This window comes from Trachypithecus francoisi, unplaced genomic scaffold (assembly GCF_009764315.1).
Source record: "Trachypithecus francoisi isolate TF-2019V2 unplaced genomic scaffold, Tfra_2.0 Lachesis_group5, whole genome shotgun sequence".
NCBI lineage: Eukaryota > Metazoa > Chordata > Mammalia > Primates > Cercopithecidae > Trachypithecus > Trachypithecus francoisi.
Genome location: NW_022681470.1, coordinates 68,420,268 through 68,445,602, shown reverse-complemented (window position 1 = coordinate 68,445,602; position 25,335 = coordinate 68,420,268). Strand labels below are relative to the sequence as shown.

The following is a 25,335-nucleotide window of genomic DNA, read 5'->3' as shown; positions in this document are numbered from 1 at the left end:
CAGCCCTGAACAAAATGAAATGCTAAAGAGAGTTCTTCAATCTGAAGGAAAACGGTGTAAATGAGCAATATGAAATCATCTAAAGGTGTAAAACTCACTGGTAACAGTAAGTACAAAGAAAAACAACAAATATAACACTGTAATTGTGGTGTGTAAACTATATCTTGAGTAGAAAGGTAAAAGGTGAACTGATGAAAAATAATAACTACAACTTTTCAAGACATAGTATAATGAAATAAAAATAGAAACAATAAAAAGTGAAGCAAGCAAGGGAACAAAGTTAAGCTGTAGACTCTGTATATGTTTTTTCTTTGTCAGTTTGTTTATGCACTCGGTGTTAAATTGTCATCAGTTTAAAATTATGGGTTATAAGATATTATTTGCAAGCCTCATGGTAACCTCAAGTCAACAAACATACAACAGATATACAAGAAATTAAACCATATTACCTGAGAAAATCACCTTTGATAAATGAAAGACAAGAAGGCAGGAAATAAAGGCCACAAAAACAACTGAAAAACAAATAACAAAATGTCTGGGGTAAGTCCTTACTTATAACACTGAATGTAAATGGACTAAACCTCCCCAGTCAAAAGACAGAGTGGTTGAATGGATTAAAAAAAAATAAAAATAATAAGACACAATGATCTGTTGCTTACAAGAAACATACTTCACCTATAAAAATACACATAGACTGAAAATAAAGGAATGTAAAAGAAATTCCATACCAACGAAGACCAAGTAAGAGCAGAAGTAGCTGTACTTGTATCAGACAAAATAGATTTCAAGACAAAAACCACAAAAAGAGACAAAGATCATTATATAATGATAAAGGGGTCAATTCAGCAAGAAAATATAATAATTTTAAATATATATGCACCCAATACTGGATAATTCAGATATATAAAGCAACTATTACTAGAACTAAAGAGAAAGATAGACCCCAATACAATAGTAAGTAGAGACTTCAACACCTGACTTTCAGCATTGGATAGATCACTCAGACAGAAAATCAATAAAAATAATCAGACTTAATCTGCATTACAGACCAAATGGATGTAATAGATGTTTACAGAACATTTTATTCAATGGCTACAGAATACACATTCTTTTCCTTGGCACATGGTCCATTCTCAATAATGTTAATACACCATATGTTAGGCCACAAAACAAGCCTTTAAAAATTCAAGAAAAAAGAAATTATATCAAGCATCTTTGTTGACCATGATGGAATAAAACTAGAAATCAGTAACAAGAGGAATTTTGGAAACTATACAAACACATGGAAATTAAACAATATGCTCCTCCTGAATGACTAGTGGGTCAATGAAGAACTTGAGAAGAAAATTTAAAAACTTCTTGAAAGAAATTATAATGGAAACACAACATACCAAATCCTATGGGATACAACAGAAGCAGTACTAAGAGGAGAGTTTATAGGTATAAGTGCTTACATAGGAAAAGTAGAAAAAATTCAAATAAACAACCCATCTATGCATCTTAAAGAACTGGAAAAACAAGAGCAAACCAAACCTAAAATTAGTAGAAACAAAGAAATAGTAAAGGTCAGAGTAGAAACAAATGAAATTGAAATGAAAATAATACAAAAGATCAATGAAATGTAAAGCTTGTTTTTGAAAAGATAAATAAAATTCATAAACCCTTAGCCAGACTAAGAAAAATAGAGAAGATCCAAATAAATAAAATCAGAGACTAAAAAAGAGACATTACAACCAATACAACACAAAAGGATTGTTGGAGGTTCATAAGCTAATATGTGCCAATAAATTGGAAAACCTAGAAAAAAATGAATAAATTCCTGGACACATACAACCTACCAAGACTGAACCAGGAAGAAATCCAAAATCTGAACAGAGCAATAACAAGCAATGAGATCACAGCTGTAAAAAAGTCTTCAAGCAAAGGTAAGCCTGGGATCTGATGGCTTCACTGTTGAATTTTACCAAAAATTTAAAGAAGTAATACCAATCCTACTCAAACTGTTTCAAAAAATAGAGGAGGAAAGAATACTTCCAAATTCATTCTATAAGGCCAGTGTTACCCTGATACCAAAACCAGACAAAGACACCTCAAAATAGAAATCTACAAGTCAATATCCCTGAACATTGATGCAAAAATCCTCAACAAAATATTAGCAAACTGAATTCAACACATTAGTAAGATCATTCATCATGACTAAGTGGGATTCATCCCAGGGATACAAGGATGGTTCAAGATACGCAAACCAATCAATGTGATATATCAACAGAATGAAGGACAAAAACCATATGATCATTTCAACTGATGCTGAAAAATCATCTGATAAAATTCAGCATCCCTTCAATCCTCAAAGAACTGAGTATAGAAAGTACATACCTAAACACAGTAAAAGCCATATATGACAGACCTACAGTTAGCACTGCATTGAAGGGGGAAACACTGAACGCCTTTCCTCTAAGATCTGGAACATGACAAGGATGCCCACTTTCACCATTGTTATTCAACCTACTACTGGACGTCCTAGCTAGAGCAATCAGACAAGAGAAAGATATAAAGGGCATCCAAACTGAAAAGAAAGAAGTCGAATTATCCTTGTTTGCAGATGCTATGATTTTGTATCTGGAAAAACCTAAAGACTCCACCAAAAAACTATTAGAACTGATAAACAAATTCAATGAAGTTCCAAAATACAAAATCAGCACACAAAAATCAGCAGCATTTCTATATGCAAACAACAAACAATCTGAAAGAGAAATCAAATAGTCCCATTTACAACAGCCACAAATAAAATACTGAGGAATTAACTTATCCAAACAAGTGAAAGACCTTGGCTGGGTGCAGTGGCTCATGCCTGTAATCCCAGCACTTTGGGAGGCCGAGGCAGGTGGATCACAAGTCCAGGAGTTTGAGATCAGCCTAGTCAACATGGTGAAACCCCATCTCTACCAAAAGTACAAAAATTAGCTGGGTATGCTGGTGGGCGCCTGTAATCCCAGCTACTTGGCAGGCTGAGGCAGGAGAATCATTTGAACCTAGGAAGCGGAGGTTGCAGTGAGCCAAGATCATGCCATTGCACTCCAGCCTGGGCAACAAGGCGAGAATCCATCTCAAATAAATAAATAGATAGATAGATAGATAGATAGATAGATAGATAGATAGATAAATAAAATAGGAAGAGGTTCCAAGATGACCAAATAGGAACAGTTCCAGTCTACAGCTGCCAGCACACAGAATACAGGTGATTTCTGCATTTCCAACTGAGGTACTGGGTTCACCTCACTGGGGCTTGTCAGACAGTGGGTGCAGCCTACGGAGTGTGAGCCAAAGCAGGGTGGGGCACTGCCTCACCCAGGAAGCACAAGGGGTTGGGGAATAACCTTTCCTAACCAAGGGAAGCCGTGACAGACAGTACCTGGAAAACCGGGACACTCCCACCATAACACTGCACTTTTCCAACGGTCTTAGCAAATGGCACACCAGGAGATTATATCCTGTGCCTGGCTCAGAGGGTCCCATGCCCATGGAGCCTTGCTCACTGCTAGCACAGCAGTCTGAGATCAAACTGGAAGGTGGAAGGCAGCAGCAAGGCTGAGTGAGGGGCATCTGCCACCGCTGAGGCCTGAGTAGGTAAACAAAGCAACTGGGAAGCTCGAACTGGGTGGAGCCCACTTCAGCTCAAGGAGGCCTGCCTGCCTCTGTAGACTCCACCTCTGAAAGCAGGGCATAGCTAAACAAAAGGCAGCAGAAACTTCTGCAGACTTAAACACCCCTGTCTGGCAACTTTGAAGAGAGTAATGGTTCTCCCAGCACGGAGTTTGAGATCTGAGAACGGATAGACTGCCTCCTCAAATGTGTCCCTCACCTCTGAGTAGCCTAACTGGGAGACACCTCCCAGTAGGGGCCGACTGACACCTCACACAGCCAGGAGCCCCTCTGAGACAAAGCTTCCAGAGGAAGGATCAGGCAGCAACATTTGCCATTCTGCAATATTTGCTGTTCTGCAGCCTCCGCTGGTGATACCCAGGCAAACAGGGTCTGGAGTGGACCTCCAGCAAACTCCAACAGACCTGCAGCTGACAGTCCTGACTGTCAGAAGGAAAATTAAAAAACAGAAAGGACACCCACACCAAAACCCCACTTGTACCTCACCATCATCAAAGACCAAAGGTAGATAAAACCACAAAGATGGGGAAAAGCCAGGGCAGAAAAGCTGAACATTCTAAAAATCAGAGTGCCTCTTCTCCTCCAAAGGAATGCAGCTCCTCACCAGCAACAGAACAAAGCTGGATGGAGAATGACTTTGGCAAGTTGACAGAAGAAGGCTTCAGATGATCGGTAATAACAAACTTCCCCAAGCTAAAGAAGGACGTTCAAACCCATTGCAAAGAAGCTAAAAACTTTGAAAAAAGATTAGACGAATGGCTAACTAGAATAAAGAGCATAGAGAAGACCTTAAATGACCTGATGGAGCTGAAAACCATGGCAAGAGAACTACGTGACGCATGCACAAGCTTCAGTAGCTGATTCGATCAAGTGGAAGAAAGGGTATCAGTGATTGAAGAGCGAATGAAATGAAGCGAGAAGAAAAGTTTATAGAAAAAAGAGTAAAAAGAACCAAACAAAGCCTCCAAGAAATATGGGACTATGTGAAAAGACCAAATCTATGTCTGATTGGTGTACCTGAAAGTGACGGGGAGAATGGAACCAAGTTGGAAAACTCTCTTCAGGACATTATCCAGGAGAACTTTCCCAACCTAGCAAGGCAGGCTGACATTCAAATTCAGGAAATACAGAGAATGCCACAAAGATACTGCTTGAGAAGAGCAACTCCAAGACATACAACTGTCAGATTCACCAAAGTTGAAATGAAGGAAAAAATGCTAAGGGCAGCCAGAGAGAAAGGTCGAGTTACCCACAAAGGGAAGTCCATCACACTAACAGCAGCTCTCTCGGCAGAAACTCTACAAGCCAGAAGAGAGTGAGGGCCAATATTCAACATTCTTAAAGGAAAGAATTTTCAACCCAGAATTTCGTATCCAGCCAAACTAAGCTTCATAAGTGAAGGAGAAATAAAATCCTTTACAGAAAAACAAATGCTGAGAGATTTTGTCAACACCAGGCCTGCCTTACAAGAGCTCCTGAAGGAACCACTAAACACAGAAAGGAACAACTGGTACCAGCTACGGCAAAAACAAGCCAAAATGCAAAGACCATCGATGCTACAAAGAAACTGCATCAACTAACAAGCAAAATAATCAGCTAACATCATAATGACAGGATCAAATTCACACATCACAATATTAATCTTAAATGTAAATGGGCTAAATGCCCCAATTAAAAGACACAGACTGGCAAACTGGATAGAGTCCAGACTCAACAGTGTGCTGTATTCAGGAGACCCATCTCACGTGCAGAGGCACACATAGGCTCAAAACAAAGGGATGGAGGAAGATCTACCAAGCAAATGGAAAACAAAAAAAAGCAAGGGTTGCAATCCTAGTCTCTGATAAAACAGACTTTAAACCAACAAAGATCAAAAGAGACAAAGAAGGCCATTACATAATGGTAAAGGGATCAATACAACAAGAAGAGCTAACTATCCTAAATATATATGCACCCAATACAGGAGCACCTAGATTCATAAAGCAAGTCCTTAGAGACCTACAAAGAGACTTAGACTCCTACACAATAATAATGGGAGACTTTAGGGCTGGGCGCGGTGGCTCAAGCCTGTAATCCCAGCACTTTGGGAGGCCGAGACGGGCGGATCACGAAGTCAGGAGATCGAGACCATCCTGGCTAACACAATGAAACCCCGTCTCTACTAAAAAGTACAAAAAACTAGCTGGGCAAGGTGGAGGGTGCCTGTAGTCCCAGCTACTCGGGAGGCTGAGGCAGGAGAATGGCATAAACCCAGGAGGCGGAGCTTGCAGTGAGCTGAGATCTGGCCACTGCACTCCAGCCCGAGCAACAGAGTGAGACTCCATCTCAAAAAAAAAAAAAAAAATTATGGGAGACTTTAACACTCCACTCCACTGTCAACATTAGACAGATCAACGAGACAGAAAGTTAACAAGGATATTCAAGAATTGAACTCAGCTCTGCACCAAGCAGACCTAATAGACATCTACAGAACTCTCCACCCCAAATCAACAGAATATACATTCTTCTTAGCACCACACTGCACTTCTTCCAAAACTGACCACATAGTTGGAAGTAAAGCACTCCTCAGCAAATGCAAAAGAACAGAAATTACAACAAACTGTCTCTCAGACAACAGTGCAATCAAATTAGAACTCAGGATTAAGAAACTCACTCAAAACTGCTCAACTACGTGGAAACTGAACAACCTGCTCCTGAATGACTACTGGGTACATAACAAAAAGAAAGCAGAAATAAAGATATTCCTTGAAACCAATGAGAACAAAGACACAACATACCAGAATCTCTGGGACACATTTAAAGCAGTGTGTAGAGGGAAATTTATAGCACTAAATACCCACAAGAGACAGTAGGAAAGATCTAAAATTGACACCTTAACATCACAATTAAAAGAACTAGAGAAGCAAGAGCAAATACATTCAAAAGCTAGCAGAAGGCAAGAAATAATTAAGATCAGAGCAGAACTAAAGGAGATAGAGACACAAAAAATTCTTCAAAAATCAATGAATCCAGGAGCTGGTTTTTTGAAACGATCAACAAAATTGACAGACCGCTAGCAAGACTACTAAAGAAGAAAGGAGAGGAAGAATCAAATAGATGCAATAAAAAATGATAAAGGGGATATCACCACCAATCCCACAGAAATACAAACTATCATCAGAGAACACTATGAACACCTTTATGCAGATAAACTAGAAAATCTAGAAGAAATGAATAAATTCCTGGATACATACACCCTCCTAAGACTAAACCAGGAAGAAGTTGAATCCCTGAATAGATCAATAACAGGCTCTTAAATTGAGGCAATAATTAATAGCCTACCAACCAAAAAAAATCCAGGACCAGAAGGATTTACAGTCAAATTCTATCAGAGGTACAGAGAGGAGCTGGTACCATTCCTTCTGAAACTATTGCAATCAATAGAAAAAGAGGGAATCCTCCCTAACTCATTTTATGAGGCCAGCATCATCCTGATACCAAAGCCTGGCAGAGACAACAACAAAAAGGGAATTTTAGAGCAATATCCCTAATGAATATCGATGCAAAAATCTTCAATAAAATACTGGCAAACCGAATGCAGCAGCACATCAAAGAGCTTATCCACCACAATCAAGTTGGCATCATCCCTGGGATGCAAGGCTGCTTCAACAGACACAAATCAATAAACGTAATCCAGCATATAAACAGAGCCAAAGACAAAAAACACATGATTATCTCAACAGATGCAGAAAAGGCCTTCGACAAAATTAAACTGCCCTTCATGCTAAAAACTCTCAAAAAACTAGGTATTGATGGGACATATCTCAAAATAAGAAGAGCTATTTATGACAAACCCACAGCCAATATCACACTTGATGGACAAAAACTGGAAGCATTCCCTTTGAAAACTGGTACAAGACAGGGATGCCCTCTCTCACCACTCCTATTCAACACAGTGTTGGAAGTTCTGGCCAGGGAAATCAGGCAGGAGAAAGAAATAAAGGGTATTCAATTAGGAAAAGAGGAAGTCAAATTGTCCCTGTTTGCAGATGACATGATTGTATATTTAGAAAACCCCATTGTCTCAGTCCAAAATCTCCTTAAGCTGATAAGCAACTTCAACAAAGCCTTAGGATACAAAATCAATGTGCAAAAATCACAAGTATTCCTATACACCAATAACAGACAAAGAGTCAAATCATGAGTGAACTCCCATTCACAATTGCTTCAAAGAGAATAAAATACCTAGGAATCCAACTTACAAGGGATATGAAGGACCTCTTCAAGGAGAACTACAAACCACTGCTCAATGAAATAAAAGAGGACACAAACAAATGGAAGAACATTCCATGCTCATGGATAGGAAGAATCAATATCATGAAAATGGTCATACTGCCTAAGGTAATTTACAGATTCAATGCCATCCCCATCAAGCTACCAACGCCTTTCTTCACAGAACTGGAAAAAACTACTTTAAAGCTCATATGCAACTGAAAAAGAGCCCACATTGCCAAGACAATCCTAAGCCAAAAGAACAAAGCTGGAGGCATCACGCTACCTGACTTCAAACTATACTACAAGGCTACAGTAACCAAAACAGCATGGTACTGGTACCAAAACAGATATATAGACCAATGGAACAGAACAGAGCCCTCAAAAATACCACACATCTACAACCATCTGATCTTTGACAAACCTGACAAAAACAAGAAATGGGGAAAGGATTCCCTATTTAATAAATGGTGCTGGGAAAACTGGCTAGCCATATGTAGAAAGCTGAAACTGGATCCCTTCCTTACACCTTATACAAAAATTAGTTCAAGATGGATTAAAGACTTAAATGTTAGACCTAAAACCATAAAAACCCTAGAAGAAAACCTAGGCAATACCATTCAGGACACAGGCATGGGCAAGGACCTCATGACTAAAACACCAAAAGCAATGGCAACAAAAGCCAAAATTGATAAATGGGATCTAATTAAACTAAAGAGCTTCTGCACAGGAAAAGAAACTATCATCAGAGTGAACAGGCAACCTAAAGAAGGGGAGAAAAGTTTTACAATTTACCCATCTGACAAAGGGCTAATATCCAGAATCTACAAAGAATTTAAACAAATTTACAAGAAAAAAATCAAACAACCCCATCAAAAAGTGGGTGAAGGATATGAACAGACACTTTTCAAAAGAAGACATTTATGCAGCCAACAGACACATGAAAAAATGCTCATCATCATTGGCTGTCAGAGAAATGCAAATCAAAACCACAACGAGATACCATCTCACACCAGTTAGAATGGCAACCATTAAAAAGTCAGGAAACAACAGGTGCTGGAGAGGATGTGGAGAAAGAGGAACACTTTTACACTGTTGGTGGGACTGTAAACTAGTTTTACCATCGTGGAAGACAGTGTGACGATTCCTCAAGGATCTAGAACTAGAAATACCATTTGACCCAGTCATCCCATTACTGGGGATATACCCAAAGGGTTATAAATCATGCTGCTATAAAGACATATGCACACATATGTTCACTGTGGCACTATTCACAACAGCAAAGACTTGGAACCAACCCAAATGTCCATCAATGACAGACTGGATTAAGAAAATGTGGCACATATAAACCATGGAAAACTATGCAGCCATACGAAAGGATGAGTTCGCGTCCTTTGTGGAGACATGGATGAAGCTGGAAACCATCACTGTCAGCAAACTATCGCAAGGACAGAAAACCAAACACCACATGTTCTCACTCATAGATCGGAATTGAACAATGAGAACATTTGAACACTTGGACACGGGGTGGGGAATATCATACACCGGGGCCTGTCGTGGGGTGGTGGGACACGGGAGGGACAGCATTAGGAGATATACCTAATGTAAATGACAAGTTAATGGGTGCAACACACCAACATGGCACATGTATACATATGTAACAAACCTGCACGTTGTGCACATGTACCCTAGAACTTAAAGTATATATTAAAAAAAAACCAGTGAAAGATCTTTACAATAAAAATAAAAAAACACTGATGTATGAAATTGAAAAGACCACAAAAAAGGAAGGATAGTGCATGTTCATGGATTGGAAGAATCAATATTGTTAAAATATCCATACTCTTTAAAGCAGTCTACAGATTCAATATAATCGCTATAAAAATACCAGTGACATTCTTCATGGAAATGGGGAAAAAATCCTAAAATTTATACAGAACCAGAAAAGACCCAGAATAGCCAAAGCTATTCCAAGCAAAAAGAACAAAACTGGAGGAATCACATTACCTGACTTCAAATTATACTACAAAGCTACAGTAACCCAAACAGCATGGTACTAGCATAAAAACACACACACAGACCAATGCAACAGAAGAGAACCCAGAAACAAACCCATATGTCTACAGTGAACTCATTTTCGACAAAGGTAACAAAAGCACATATTGAGGAAAAGACATTGTCTTCTATAAATGGTGCTGGGAAAACTGGATATCCAGATGTAGAAGAATGAAACTAGACCTCCATCTCTTGCCAGATACAAAAATCAAATCAAAATGGACTAAAGACTTAAATTTATGACCTCAAATTATAAAACTATTACAAGAAAACATTAGGAGAAACTCTCCAGGACATTGGACTGGTCAACGATTTCTTGAGTAATACCCTATAAGCACAGGCAACTGAAACACGAATGTACAAATGGAATCATATGAAGTTAAAAAGCTTCTGCACAGCAAAGGAAACAATCAGCAAAGTGAAAAGACAACCCACAGAATAGGAGAAAATTCCTTCAAACTATCCTTCTGACAAGGATTAACAATCCTTGAATATAAAAGGAGCTCAAACAACTCTATAGGAAAAAATCTAATAATCCTATTTTAAAATGGGCAAAAGGTCTGAATAGACATTTCCTGAAAGAAGACATACAAATGGCAAACAGGCATATGAAAAGGTGCTCAACATCACTGATTATCAAAGAAATGCAAATCAAAACTATAATGAGATATCATCCAACCCTAGGTAAAATCGGTTTTATCCAAAAGACAGGCAATAACAAATGCTGAGAAGGATGTTGACAAAGGGGAACCCTCATACACTGTTGGCAGGAATGTAAATTAGTATAACCACTACGGAGAACAGTTTGGAAGTTCCTCAAAAAACTAAGAAGAGAGCTATCATAAGATCCAACAATCTCATTCCTAGGTATAGACCCAAAAGAAAAGAAATCAGTATGTCAAAGAGATATCTGCACTCTGGTGTTTACTTCAGCATTATTCATAATAGCCAAAATCTGGAAGCAATCTAAACGTCCATCAACAGATGAATGTGGTACAAATACACAATGGAGCACTATTCAGCCAAAAAAAAGAATGAGATCCTGTCATTTGCAACAAGGGATGGAAATGGAGGTCATTATTTTAAGTGACAAAAGTCAGGCACAGAAAGACAAAATTCACATGTCACCTATTTGTGGGAGCTAAAAATGAAAACAACTAAACTCATGGTGATAGCAGAATGATCGTTACCAGAAGCTTAGAAGGGTAGTTGGAGGTGGGGAAGGGAGGATGATTAATGAGTATAAAAATATAGCTAGAATGTATAAGATTTCATATTTTATAGCACAACAGGGTGACTATAGTCAACAATAATTTATTGTACATTTAAAAATAACTAAAAGAGTCTGGGCACGGTGGCTCATGCCTATAATCCCAGCACTTTGGGAGGCTAAGGTGGGCAGATCACATGAGGTCAGGACTTCGAGACCAGCCTGGCCAACACAGTGAAACCCTGTCTTTACTGAAAATACAAACATTAGCCAGGTGCGGTGGCACATGCGTGTAGTCCCAGCTACTTGGGAGGTTGTGGCAGAACTGCTTGAATCCAGGAGGCAGAGGTTGCAGTGAGCTGAGATCGCGTCATTGCACTCCAGCCTGGGCAACAGGACAAGACTCTGTCTCAAAAAATAAAAATAAATAAAAATAAAAAATAAAATAAAATAAAATAACTAAAAAAGTGTAAGTAAATTGTTTGTAACACAAAGAAAGAATAAAAGCTTGAGGTGATGGATACCCCAATTACCCTGATAGGATTATTATGCATTGCATGGCTGTATCAAAATATCTCATGTATCCCATAAATATACTCACCTATTACTCACAAAATATTTTTTTTAATACAAGGAAAAAAATTAGAAACATTGTAAATGTCCATCCACAGGACAATAGATAAATTGTGCTTTATTCACCCAATAGAGTATTATATGGCAGAGAAAATTAATGAACTACAGCTAAACAAAAATATGAATAAACCATAAAACAAAATATTGTGTGAAAAAGTAGCCAGAGAAAACTGCAGAAAAGGTATTATTCTTATAAAACCCCAAACCAAATAAGCTAAACAAAATAATATTTCAAGATACATCCATTTGTAATAAAATTATTTTCAAAAGGCATGAGAAGGAGCAACACAAAATTTAGGATATTACTTTTAATGGGAAAGCAAGTGAACAGAAGAAGGAAGAAAAATACTGGGAGATAATCATATTGGTAATGTTCTAGTTAAATAGGTTCATGATGCTCTTTTTATTATTACACGTCTAAGTTTTATATATGTTACAAATAGTTCATAAACTTATATGAACTAAATTAAATTTAGAGAAGCAAATTGATAGTCCATTTTCGTCAACATAAAATTACATATGTATTATATAGTACATAAAACTATACACATTTATTTACATCAATTTTATTTATTTCCATGTGCAGAGAGGAAAAATCAAAGGTTGTACAGCAAATATTTAAGAGTGATAACCATAGGGAAATTAAATAAAGAGAAAGGAGTGTAGCTATTTTACCTTTCATTTAATTTAGGTCCATATTACTTGCATTTATTTCAAAGCACATAGGCTATTTTATAACTATATTAACACCAAAATTAAAAAGAATCTAAAGAATTGTAATTATAAGGTTTTACCTGTCTGCATAGTTTTCTGAGAAGTATTTGAAAAGCAGCAAAGGACACTATAAGCTTAGCACCACCATGTTAACTACCATGTTAACCAATCCTTGACTTATAGCTCTTCAAATTCCTTATAGATTGTTTCTTAATTAATAAGTACAATATCCTCTAATAGCCAAATCTTACTCTTATATTACTCACAATTACTAACCTTTCTTTTTTCCCTCCATTTATTTGTTTTCTCTCTTCTCTTCTTCTTAATTTTTCCCTGGGTAGCATCTAAAAGTTTAAAAAGATTTGGAAGTTTCAGTTCTAACATTAAAAATTATTTTATTGATTAAAGAATTTGAAGAATATTAAAATAATTAAGATTGATATTTTAATCAACTTTATTATGTTTGTTGGAAGAATCTTACAAGATACAAATAGCAGATAAAATTGTTTAATTTGCCAGGCATGGTGGTGCACATCTATAATTCCAGCATTTTGAGAGGCTGAGGCAGGCAGATCACTTGAGCTCAGGAGTTTGAGACCAGCCTGGGCAACATGGCAAAACCTTGTCCCTACCAAAAATACAAAAATTAGCCAGACATGTGGAGTGCACCTGAAGTCCCAGCTACTCAACAGGCTGAGGTGGGAGGATCGCTTGAGCCCAGCAGGTCAAGGCTGCAGTGAGCCAAGATCATGCCACTGCACTCCAGCTTGGTGACAGAGTGAGGTACTGTCTCGAAAAAAAAGAATAAAAAAGAAAAAAGTTTAATTATAATTGTATCCCAGTGTAAATACACGGCATTTAGGAACCCATTCAAAAGACAATGCTCTCCTAGGTCCACTAGAATGCAACCTCCAGTTAATCTAGGGAATATAAGGTGTTATTAGCAGAAACTATGTGAATGCAACTATTAAGCAGTCTACTGGAAAATATAAATGAATTATTTTAATTAGAACATGGAAAAGGAGGACGGGTGTGGTGGCTCATGTCGTCTGTAATTTCAGCACTTTGGGAGGCTGAGGCAAGTGGGTCACTTGAGGTCAGGAGTTTGATACCAGCCTGGGGAACATGGTGAAACCTCATTTTTACTAAAAATGCAAAAATTAGCCATGCATGGTGGTGGGCACTTGTAATCTCAGCTACTTAAGAGGCTGAGGCAGGAGAATCACTTGAACCTGGGAGGCGGAGGTTGCAGTAAGCTAAGATTGTGCCACTGCACTCCAGCCTGGGCAACAGAGCGAGACTCTGTCTCAAAATTAAAAAATAAAAAAAGAAAAAGAAAAAGAAAAAGGACATAGAAAAGGAGAATGTTAGTTTGCCACCATATTAACTACTCCATTCTACAAAAGACAACCATTTTCCTGACTAGAAGCAAAGGTTACCAATGTGATTTTTGTATTATCCAGCTTGGGGTTGTCAGTTCCTTGAATCTTTAGTTGACGTCTTTCATCCGTTTGGGGAAACTTTTAGGCATTTGCTTTTCTTTCCTTCTTCAATTCCAATTACAATGTTAGATCTCATTACTGTGTCTCACATGTCTCTAACATTTTCTTCTGTATCTTTCTTTTTTTTCCCTCCTGATGTGACTTCCAGTTTACTAATTCTTTGTGTGTGTGTCTAATCTACTGAAAAATCTATCTAAATTGCTAATTTTAGATAATGAATTTTTATTCCAGAATTTATACCTGATTCTTTCTTACAGTTGATAAATCTCTATTTTCTTAAATACATTAATCACAACTATTTAAACTTCATTGCCAGCTAACTCAACATCTGTATTACCTGTAGGGCTGTTACTATTTTTTTCTCTTGTTTTTCAGTCATGTAGGCATATCTAGAAATATTTTATTAAAAGTTATGTATGCTGTATTAAAAAATTCTAGAGATTCTAGATGATGTTATCCATCTCTCAAGATTATTTATCCTCCACCAGGCAAACAGAATGATGGATGATGATCTAAACCCAACTAGGGATGCAGAGATGAGATTACAATTCCAGTAAGGCTCAATTTACCTCTGATTCATTCCTATCCCTCCTGGGTTTTCTACAGAAGGTCTGTGTTACCGGAAGCAGAAGTCAATAAAAGAAATTTATTTAATAGTGTAAACCCACAACTACAAACTGAATAGGAATTAGCTGCTCATCTTTTTCCTGGAAGTTATAGGTTCTCCAGTAAAATAAGGGGAAAATAAAAGAGGAAGAAACAATATGATCCAGAAAATGGGTGACCAAACCCAAAAGAGAGGTAAAGGATATATCCAGAATGAAGACAAAAGAACTTAATATCACAGTTGCTTAACAGGTCTTAAGAACAGTAAGTCCAAATGGAGTATGTTAAATGGATCTAGGAGAGAATCCCGAAATGAAATTAACTGAATATCTGATGTGTCTGAACCTTTTCAAAGGTAATTTATACTATTACAACACATCACAAACACAGAAAACTAAACAAATTTTATTGACCGGGCGCGGTGGCTCATGCCTGTAATCCCAGCACTTTGGGAAGCCGAGGCACACAGATCATGAAGTCAGGAGATCAAGACCATCCTGGCTAACATGGCAAGACCCTGTCTCTACTAAAAATAGAAAAAATTAGCCAGGCGTGGTGGCACACGCCTGTAATTCCAACTCTCCTGAGGCAGGAGAATTGCTTGAACCTGGGAGGCTGAGGTTGCAGTGAGCCAAGATTGCACCAGTGCACATCAGCCTGGGCAACAGAGCGAGACTCCATCTCAAAAAAATAAAATAAAATAATAATAATAATTATTAACTGTAAGGAATAAAAAGGTTGTGCTAGAAAGAAACCATTATATGGTTCAGCTGTGAACAGCATAGCATCTACATAGCCATAACAATTAAACTATTAAATTATCAAAGTTACAATAAAGAAATCCTTTTTAGGAGGATGGGAGGAAGAAAGTAAATGTAGGGGGAAATAGTGGTTTAAAACAAAAGTAGCTAAATTCTAATCATCCATAGAGCCTAAAACTGAAAAACGTAGAAATGATTACATAAACAAGTTATGGAACCATATCTATCAGAGATAGATATCAAAACAGACTGCTAAAAGAGTTTGAAATGCCTGCTTCTGGAAATTGGGATTGGGAAGAATCATTTTGAAATTACCAATTAATGGGAGGGTAGAATAACGACATTTTGAGATATGCCAAGACTCAGAAAATTTACTTCCCAGACGACATTTTGTAAAAAGCTATTTGACAGTGTACTCCAACAGTCAAGGCAGAACACTAAGAGAGAGGAAGACATGAATCTAAGAAAACAATGGATCCAACCCAGAAGACCAGTGAGTGGAGATCCTAGGATAACAGAGAAATAGCAGGCCTTTAGGGTAGAAAATGGTCTAGATTACACTAGGCAGGCAAGAACATCTCCAGAGAAAAGAAATGAACTCTAAGGAATAGTATAATTAAAAGGATGGAAAATCTTTTCATTATGGCAGTTATATGATCTTTTCGTCAACAATAAAAAACAAGAAGGAGAACTAGAAACTCTAAGAAAAACAAAAACTATGGCCAGGCGCGGTGGCTCAAGCCTGTAATCCCAGCACTTTGGGAGGCCGAGACGGGCGGATCACGAGGTCAGGAGATCGAGGCCATCCTGGCTAACACGGTGAAACCCCATCTCTACTAAAAAATACAAAAAACTAGCCGGGGGAGGTGGCAGGCTCCTGTAGTCCCAGCTACTCGGGAGGCTGAGGCAGGAGAATGGCGTGAACCCAGGAGGCGGAGCTTGCAGTGAGCCGATTAGCCAGGAGGCTGAGGCAGGAGAATGGCGTGAACCCGGGAGGCGGAGCTTGCATTGAGCCGAGATCGGGCCACTGCCCTCCAGCCTGAGCGACAGAGCGAGACGCCATCTCAAAAAACTAAGATACAGCACGGTTTTAAGCAACTGATAGAATATAAATGATGTACTTGATGCTGTGACTAGAAAAACACTCTGAGAGTCCTAGCAATCATATTAGATCCATGAAATGGAAATGTAATTCTTGCATGTAACTTGGCACTGTAGTAACACTATTTATATAATGATAGTGATTCAAATGCTAATTATTAGTCTTAAAGATTTAAAGTGAATCTATGGACAAAAAAAGACAATTTTTGTTGTAGATATTAACTACTGAAAAACTAAAAGAAGACAATGGGGAGAAAAAAAAATGGAGGAAAGGATAGAGATACCAATATATTTAACTTATGTAAATGAGAGAATAAAATAATTAACTACAGTTGATGGAACAAGAAGCAGAGTTACAAGTAGGTTACTTAATACCAAATTAGCCAATAGAAAAACTAATTACAACACAACTTACAAACATTGAGAGAGAGTAAAGGTAGGTGAGACAAAGGAGTAATTTAAAGTGAGCCAGTCAACTGATCTTGTCTAGGGTTGAGTGTGGAGAACATCTGTTATATTTTGGTTGCCTAGTATCTGATTCCGCTTCCTATGTTCAGTGAATATTCGTCCACATGCCTTTCATCATCAGTGCTAAAAAAGCCAATCTTGCCTTTCCAGCTCCCTTTGCAGCTGGGCCATATTACTTGAATTAGGACTCCAAATGTTAATAGTGGTTACCACACGCAATTCCTTTAGCCTATAATAAATATTCCCTAATTCTACTTCCTCGCCTTTGCCTGCAAATGCCTATTCATCCTCCACCACTCAAGTTTAGATAATCATTTCCTCTCCAAAGCCTTTCCTTGTCCCCGTGACATATGCATGTGAAGTAATAGCACTCACCTGCACTGTAATGAACTAGTTGCTTGTTTTATTGTCTACTATATTTTCTTTTTAACTCCTCTTACTATCATTCCCAATATTGCTTAATAAAAGTTCCTTGTCTGAAGGGACCATGGCATGTTTACCATTACATCTGGCACATACTGAGTATGCTCAATAAATATTAGTTGAATGAACAAAAATTGTAACAGATGTTTAGTACTTTTTTTCTAAATCACCTAACTTATAAATATGAAACTTTAACAGGATGATAAACATACCTTCAGTACTCGAATCCGTCTGGCTTCCTGAAGATGATGATGAAGAAGAAGGAAACACACGATCATCTGAAGAAAAAGATGTCACTGATCTATGTCGGGATCAGTGCTGGTTTTGGTTTTGCTTTCTTTTTTTCTTTCGTTTGTGTTTACCTTAGAGAGATATAAAATGGAACACAATTATTTTCCCAAATATTAGCAACATATGAGAGAGAAACATATGCATTAATTTATAAAATGTACCTTAAATTACCCAAAAGGTCTTCAAGCAAGCATGAACTCCTACCTTCATATTTGCCAGCCTTGGCATCTTCAGGATTTCTGTGAGTGGACTTATTAAACCTCCCTGCCATGTCTATAAAACAAAATATTGACACGTTATTAGAGAATTTAAAATGCAAAATGATATTTCTGGGGACAAAGAAAATGAAAATCATAACAACCTCAGCACTAACATTTTGGGCTGGATTATTCTTGGTTGTGAAGGGCTTTCCTTTGGATTTTAGGCTGTCGAGCCACAATTTCTGGCCTCTACCCACTAGATGCCAATAGCACCTTTATGTGTGATGACCCAAAATGGCTCCAGACATTAACAACTGTCCCTTGGGGGGCAACCACTGTTGAGAACCACAATTCTATTGAGAACAAATGGACTATAGTAGTAGTAATAGAGACAGAAAAAAGAGGCTGAATTCAAGAATCAGAATGATCAGGAATTGCTGGTGGACTGGCTGTGAAGGAAAGAAAGAAATAAAGGATAACTTCTAGAATTTTGGTGTGATCAATTCGGTAGAAAACAAACTGAGATATGCCAACACTAAAGAAGGAATACATTTGGAATAATATTCCACTAAAATACAGAATAGAAAATCGGAAGTTTTTTTTCTTTTTGAGACAGAGTCTCACTCTGTCAACCAGGCTGGAGTGCAGTGGCGCAATCTCGGCTCACTGCAACCTCTGCCTCCTGGGTTCAAGTGATTCTTGTGCCTCAACCTCCTGAATAGCTGGGATTACAAGCACCCACCACCACACCTGGCTCATTTTTTTTTGTATTTTTAGTAGAGACAGGATTTCACCATGTTGGCCATGCTAGTCTTGAACTCCTGACCTCAAACAATCTGTCTACCTTGGCCTCCCAAAGTGCTGGGATTACAGGCGTGAGCCATCGCACCCGGCCCAGAAGTTTCAAGGCATACCTAAATAACAATTTAGTAGATGCCTATAGACTAAGTACATATGTTATTTACTTCATGTTGACAAAGATTATTTGAATAGAGAAAAAGCACTCACAGTAGTTAAGTCTGAGAATCTTCAGCACAATATTTGAAGCCACAAGGCTGAATGATACCACAAAAGGAAACAGCACAAATGGAGTACTAAATACTCATCTTTCATAACTGAAAGTCAAAGGATAATGTCTAAGGTGGATAATGTCTAAATTAGGAAACATTACTACAAATATATTACTTTAAAATATATAAGTAGATCTAGGGAAAGAAACTTCTGGGCCGGGTGCGATGGCTCACGCCTGTAATGTAAAAGTAAATAAATCTCCTTTGAAGCACACAACGAGTAAGTGGGAATTCTCATCCAAGATGCCAGACTTCCTTCCTAGTCATATTAAAATGATGGTTAAGCAATAAACAAAGAAAGTAAAAGGTGAGGGGTATAAAAGTGTAGAAAACTGCAGGAGTTCAAAGGAAAAAAAAATCTCAGGATAAAGCTGTTCAAAGTACTCAAGAGCAATAGGTCCAAATAAGAACAAAATATCCATGGGTTCTAACAAAGTTGTCAAGAATTAATACTAGCAACATTTCCCTAAAAATCATGAACTTCAAGAGAAATATAACCTAAGCACATTCCTGAGACTTGCAATGAATAATATGTATAAAGTCACAATAAAATGTTATTTTGAGGGTTTTTTTTTCATTTTATTTTTTTTTACCTTATTTATTTATTTAGACAGGGTGTTGCTTTGCTGCCCAAGCTGAAATGCAGTGGTGCAATCATAACTTATGACAGCCCTAAACTCCAGGGCTCAAGCGATCTTCCTTCCTAAGTCTCCCAAAGATTTGGGATTACAGGTGTGAGCCACTGAGTCCAACTATTTTCATTGGTTTTTAACATTTGAATACAATTTACAGAGGAAAACACTGAAGTGTTCATAACAGTTATAGAACAAAAGTTAATTTATCCAATTATAATGCTATAAATGTAAAGGCAGAGCTGTCAGGACATGAAAGGTGGAGAAGGAAAAGAAAAGGTAGTAGGAAGGGAGTGCCAATATCATCCTATGAAATCAAGAGTGATAAAACTTGTGATAGTGATAGAACAAGAAATATGTTTAAATATATTGATAGAACAAGAAATATGTGTTTAAATATATTGCTTAATTGCTTAAGTTTACAAGAGTAAACAAAAGAGAAAATAAAAACATTTTATGAAATCTGTAGAGAAAGCAGCCAGCAGGAGCAGAGGCTGTCATAATTGAGTCCTCATCTATCACAGCAGAAACTCAGAGGACAATAAATAAATTTGAGAAAAAACAGTATGGGCATACTATTTAGAAATGTAGAAATAATCACCAAAATAACTAAACATAAAAAATGTTTGAAGTGTTTGTCTCTGGGGATGTGGATCCAGAAGGAGGAGAAAGCAGGTGGGATGGAGACTGTTGCTTTTCATTATCAACTCTCACATACAATTTGATCTTTTAATCATGTGTACATATTATGTTGCTAAATGTTTTTAAAGGTTTTTTTAAAAAGAGTGAATTGGCAAGTGAGGAAATAAGGACAATAAATATATTTTAACATGAAAGCAGAAAAACAGCATAGCAGTTGGAGGAATTACTGAGGTCAGGGGTGAGTTTTTAAAATGAGATTCTAGACTATTGTTTTTTTTCTTAAAAAATTTTTCAGTAAAACTTACTTTCAAATTTATATACAGTAAAATTCACATGTATGTACAGTATTAAGAGTTTTAACACATGCATAGATACTTGTAACCACCATTAACAGGATACAGAACAATTCCAGCATCCAAAGAATTTCCTCGTGCTACTTCCTGGCAGTCAGACCCTCTCCCCACCTTTAACTCTGGGCAACCACTCATCTATCTGTTCACTGTCTGTTTGGTCTTACCTTTTCCAGCACGTCATATAAATGAAATCGTAAGTATTTAACCATTTGATATTGGTTTCCTTCGCTTAATATAACACACCTGAGACTCGTCGAAGCTACCGCATATATCAACGTTTGTTCCTTTTTATCCAGTCCTATTCCATTGTGAAGATGTACTACGCCATGTTTATCCACATTCACTCACTTAGGGACATTTAGTTCATGTAGTTCTTCTTGTTTAGTCTGCTAATATGGTAGATTCCACTGATTAATTTTCAAATGTTGAACCAACCTTAATTTAGGACATTTTGGGCAACTATAAATAATGCTACTATAAACATTCATTTACAGATTTTTGTGTTAGCATAAGTTTTTATTTCCCTAGGATAAACACACAAAAGTGGAACCGGAGAGTTACATAGTAAGTGTATGCTTAACTTCCTAAGAAACTGCACAACTGTTCACCAAAGTGGCTGTAGTAATGTGTGAATGTCCTAGTTGCTCCATATCCTTATCAGGACTTGGTCCTATTTTTTAATTCTATCCATTATGATAACTGTTTAATATTATCTCCTGGCTTTAATTTGCATTTCCCTAATGATCAGTGATGTTGAACATATTTTCATGTGCTTATTTGCTAGCTGTATATCATCTTTGGTGAAGTATACAACTTTTTGCCTACTTTTTAAATTGGGTTATTTGGTTTCTTGTTAGGTTTTGGAAATTCTTTATATATTCTGGATATAAAAGCCTTTGGTCAAGTATGTGATTTGCAAATATTTTCTCTTTGTCTTTCATTCTCTTTACAGTACCCTTTATATAGCAAAATATTTTTTGATGAAATTCAATTGATCTTTTTCTTTATAGATAGTGCTTTTGTTGTTACCTAATAATTCTTTGCCTAACCCAATGTCACAAACATTTTCTCCTGTTTTCCTAAAGAATTTTAGGTTTTAGCCTGGGCGCGGTGGCTCACTCCTGTAATCCCAGCATTTTGGGAGGCTGAGGCAGGCAGATCACGAGGTCAGGAGATCAAGACCATCCTGGCTAATATGGTGTAGAGACAGAAACCCTGTCTCTACTGAAAGTACAAAAAATTAGCCAGGCGTGGTCACGAGATCAGGAGATCAAGACCATCCTGGCTAATATGGTGAAACCCCGTCTCTACTAAAAGTACAAAAAATTAGCCAGGCGTAGTGGCGGGCGCCTGTAGTCCCAGCTACTCAGGAGGCTGAGGAAGGAGAATGGTGTGCACCTGGTAGGCGGAGCTTGCAGTGAGCTGAGATCCTGCCACTGCACTCCAACCTGGGGGACAGAGTGAGACTCTGTCTCAAAAAAAAAAAAAAGAATTTTAGGTTTTAAAATCAGGTCATGTGAATACTTCAGCTCTGCTCATTCTAAAAAGTCTTTTGCTAATTTAGTTCCTTTACCTTTCCTTATCAACTTTATAATCAAGTAATTTATGCCTAAAAAATATTGCTTGGACTTTTGGCTGTAATCAAATTCATAGATCTATTTAGGGAGAACTGACATTTTAACTAGACTGAATTTTCCAATCCATGAACACTATGGGTCTTCTTTCATCAGCATTTTGTAGTTTTTAGCACACAAATCCCACACATACTTTGTTAGATTTCTACTAAAGTATTTCATTTGTGAGGGAGGAGGGTGGGTCAGTTTCCAAATCCCACACATACTTTGTTAGATTTCTACCTAAGTATTTCATTTGTGAGGGAGGAGAGTGGGTCAGTTTCCAACAGTTCATTGTTAGTGTAGAAATAGGATTATGTAGGTTAAGCTTGTATCCTGCAACCTGCTAAATTTACTTGTTAGCTCTACCGGCTTTTTAAATAACTTCTTGAGATTTACTATATAACTGTTATCTGCAAATATAATTTTATTTTTTTCCAATCAGAATGCTTTTCTTAACTTACTATAATTGCTAGGATTTCCAGTAAAATATTAAATAGTAGTAGAAGAAACATCCTTGCCTGGTTCCCAATCTTGGAGGGTAGAGAGCATTCAGTCTTTCACCATTAAGTATAACAATACCTATGGGTTTTCTCGATGCCTTTTATTAGGTTCTCTTCTATTACTTGTTTGTTGAGTTTTAAGAATCATGAATGAATGCTGAATTTTCTTAAGTGCTTTTTCTGCATCTATTAATAGGATCATGTAGTTTTTCTTATGGATTGACATTCAAATGTTGAATCCCTGGGATGAGACTTGTTCACAATGTATTATTTTTCTAGTATACTGCTGAATTCAATTTGCTAATATTTTTTGAGGAAGTTGTATCTTTGTTCATGAGGGATTTTAACTTTTAGATTTGTTTTTTGTATTGTCTTTATCTGGTTTTGGTATCCAGAAAATGCCACCTTCATAAAATGAGTTAAGTGTTTCTTCTTTTTCTACAATCCAAAGAGTTTGTAACAGAACTGGTATTTTTTCGTCCTTGAATGTTTGGTGAAATTAGCCGGTGAAATTATCTGGGCCTAGAGCTTTTTTAAAATTATTATTATTTTTTTCTTCTTCCTGGCAAGAGTCTTCTTGCCAGGGTTTGTTTTTTGTTGTTGTTGTTTTGTTTTTCTCACAAATTCTATTTCTTTAATAGTTATAGGACTATTTCATTTACCTATTTTGTCCTGGGTGAGTTTTGGTAATTTTGATAGTGGCCCATTTCTCTCACATTATCAAATTTATAAATACAGAGGAGTTTGTGTATTGCCTCATCCTTTTTAATGTCTGTTGGGTTGGGAGTGATCTTAGAGCACATATGTTTTTTGTTTCTTTTTAAAATTTATACTTATATTTTTATTTGCTGATCTTCTCTGTATCATTCCAATTTTAGTATATGTGCTACCAAAGTAAGCACTAGCACATATGTTATAGGAATTACTTCAATAAAATACTGAAGAGAAGATAGACCTGCCGCATAACTGATCCTCAAACCGTGTTATCACTGATTTCTTCTTTCAATTCCATATCCAGTCAGATATTTGTCTTTGCCAATATTTCTTCTAATTTCTCTTCATTCCCAATACTGCTTGGCACAGTCTGCTACCTAAATGATTCCCCTGCCACTTAACTATAGTCTCATTGCTTTTTCCCACTGTCATGCATTTTTCATACTGCTACCAGATTTATCATACCTCAAATGGTTCAACACTGCCCACAAGATAATGGCCTTCCACATCTGGCTTAGTTCTGGTGTTTTGAATAATACTGTTTCCCTAAATCAAGGGTTTTTAACATTTACATTTGAGAAGGAGGAGTCATGAATCTCCTAAAATTAAGCATAAAATGTTGTATGGATGTGAATTTTATTTCCAGAGCAAGATCTACAGCTTTTTAAAAAAATTTATTTGTAGTCTGGGTCTCATGGCTCACACCTGTAATCCCAGCACTTGGGAAGGCCAGGGTAGGTTGATTGCTTAGGCCTGGAGTTTGAGACCACCCAGGCCAACACAGCAAAACCCATCTCTACTAAAGATACAAAAATTAGTCGGGTGTGATGGTGCGCACCTATAGTCCCAGCTACTCAGGAGGCTGAAGCATGAGAATCACTTGAACCCAGGAGGCGGATGTTGCAGTGAGCCAAGATTGCACCAGCCTGGGTGACAAAGCAAGACTGTCTCAGAAAAACATAATTTTTATATATTTAGAGGGTACGAGTGCAGAATTCTTAGATGTACATATTGCACAGTGGTGAAGCCTGGGCTTTTAGTGTACCCATTACCCAAATTGTGAGCATTGTTCCCAGTATGTAATTTTTCAACCCTCACCGCCCCCATCCTCCCACCTTTTGTAGTCTCCAGTGTCTATATGTACGTGTGCCCACTGCTTCCCAGCTCCTACTTTAAGTGAGAACATGTAATATCTGACTTTCTGTTTCTGAGTTACTTTGGTTAGGATAATGGCTTCCAGTTCTACCCATGTTGCTGAAAAAACATGACTTTCTAATGGCTAAATAGTATTCCATGGCATATACACACACACACACACACACACACACACACCACATTTTCTTTACCCAATCCTCTGTTGATGGAGGGTCTACTGATTTTATTAGATATTCAAAATGAGAAAAATGTACTCTGAATCCTTCAACCTTGTCTCTGTATTGAGAACATACTACAGGTGGGGTGCAGTGGCTCATACCTGTAATCCCAGCACTTTGGGAGGCCAAGGTGGGAGGACTGCTTGAAGCCAGGAGTTCAAGACCAGCCTGGGCAACACAGCGAGACCCTGTCTCTACAAAAAATACAAAAATTAGCTGGGCGTGGTGATGCACACCGGTAGTCCCAACTACTCAGGAGGCTGAGGTGGAGGCTGCAGTGAGCTCTGATCACGCCACTGCACTCCAGCCTGGGCAACAGTGAGACCCTGTCTCAAAAAAAAAAAAAAAAAAAAAAAGAACAACAAACTACAGCCTCCACCTCCCTCAATAGTGAGTATAATCACTCCTCTCTCTGAACTTCGATTTATAGTATTTTAGTGACCTAGCCTAACCTTAACATTTTACAGATAAGTAAACAAATCTAGCACTTACCTGATTTGTCCAAAGTTGCTCTTATACAATTTGTAATCTGTGCAACTGAAATGGGATTTATCTGC

The 25,335-nt window shown here is 37.5% G+C and overlaps 1 pseudogene; it reads right to left on the bottom strand.

Moving 5' to 3' along the window:
• Positions 1-25,335, bottom strand: part of LOC117074023 — a 35,993-nt pseudogene that overhangs the window by 9,440 nt on the left and 1,218 nt on the right.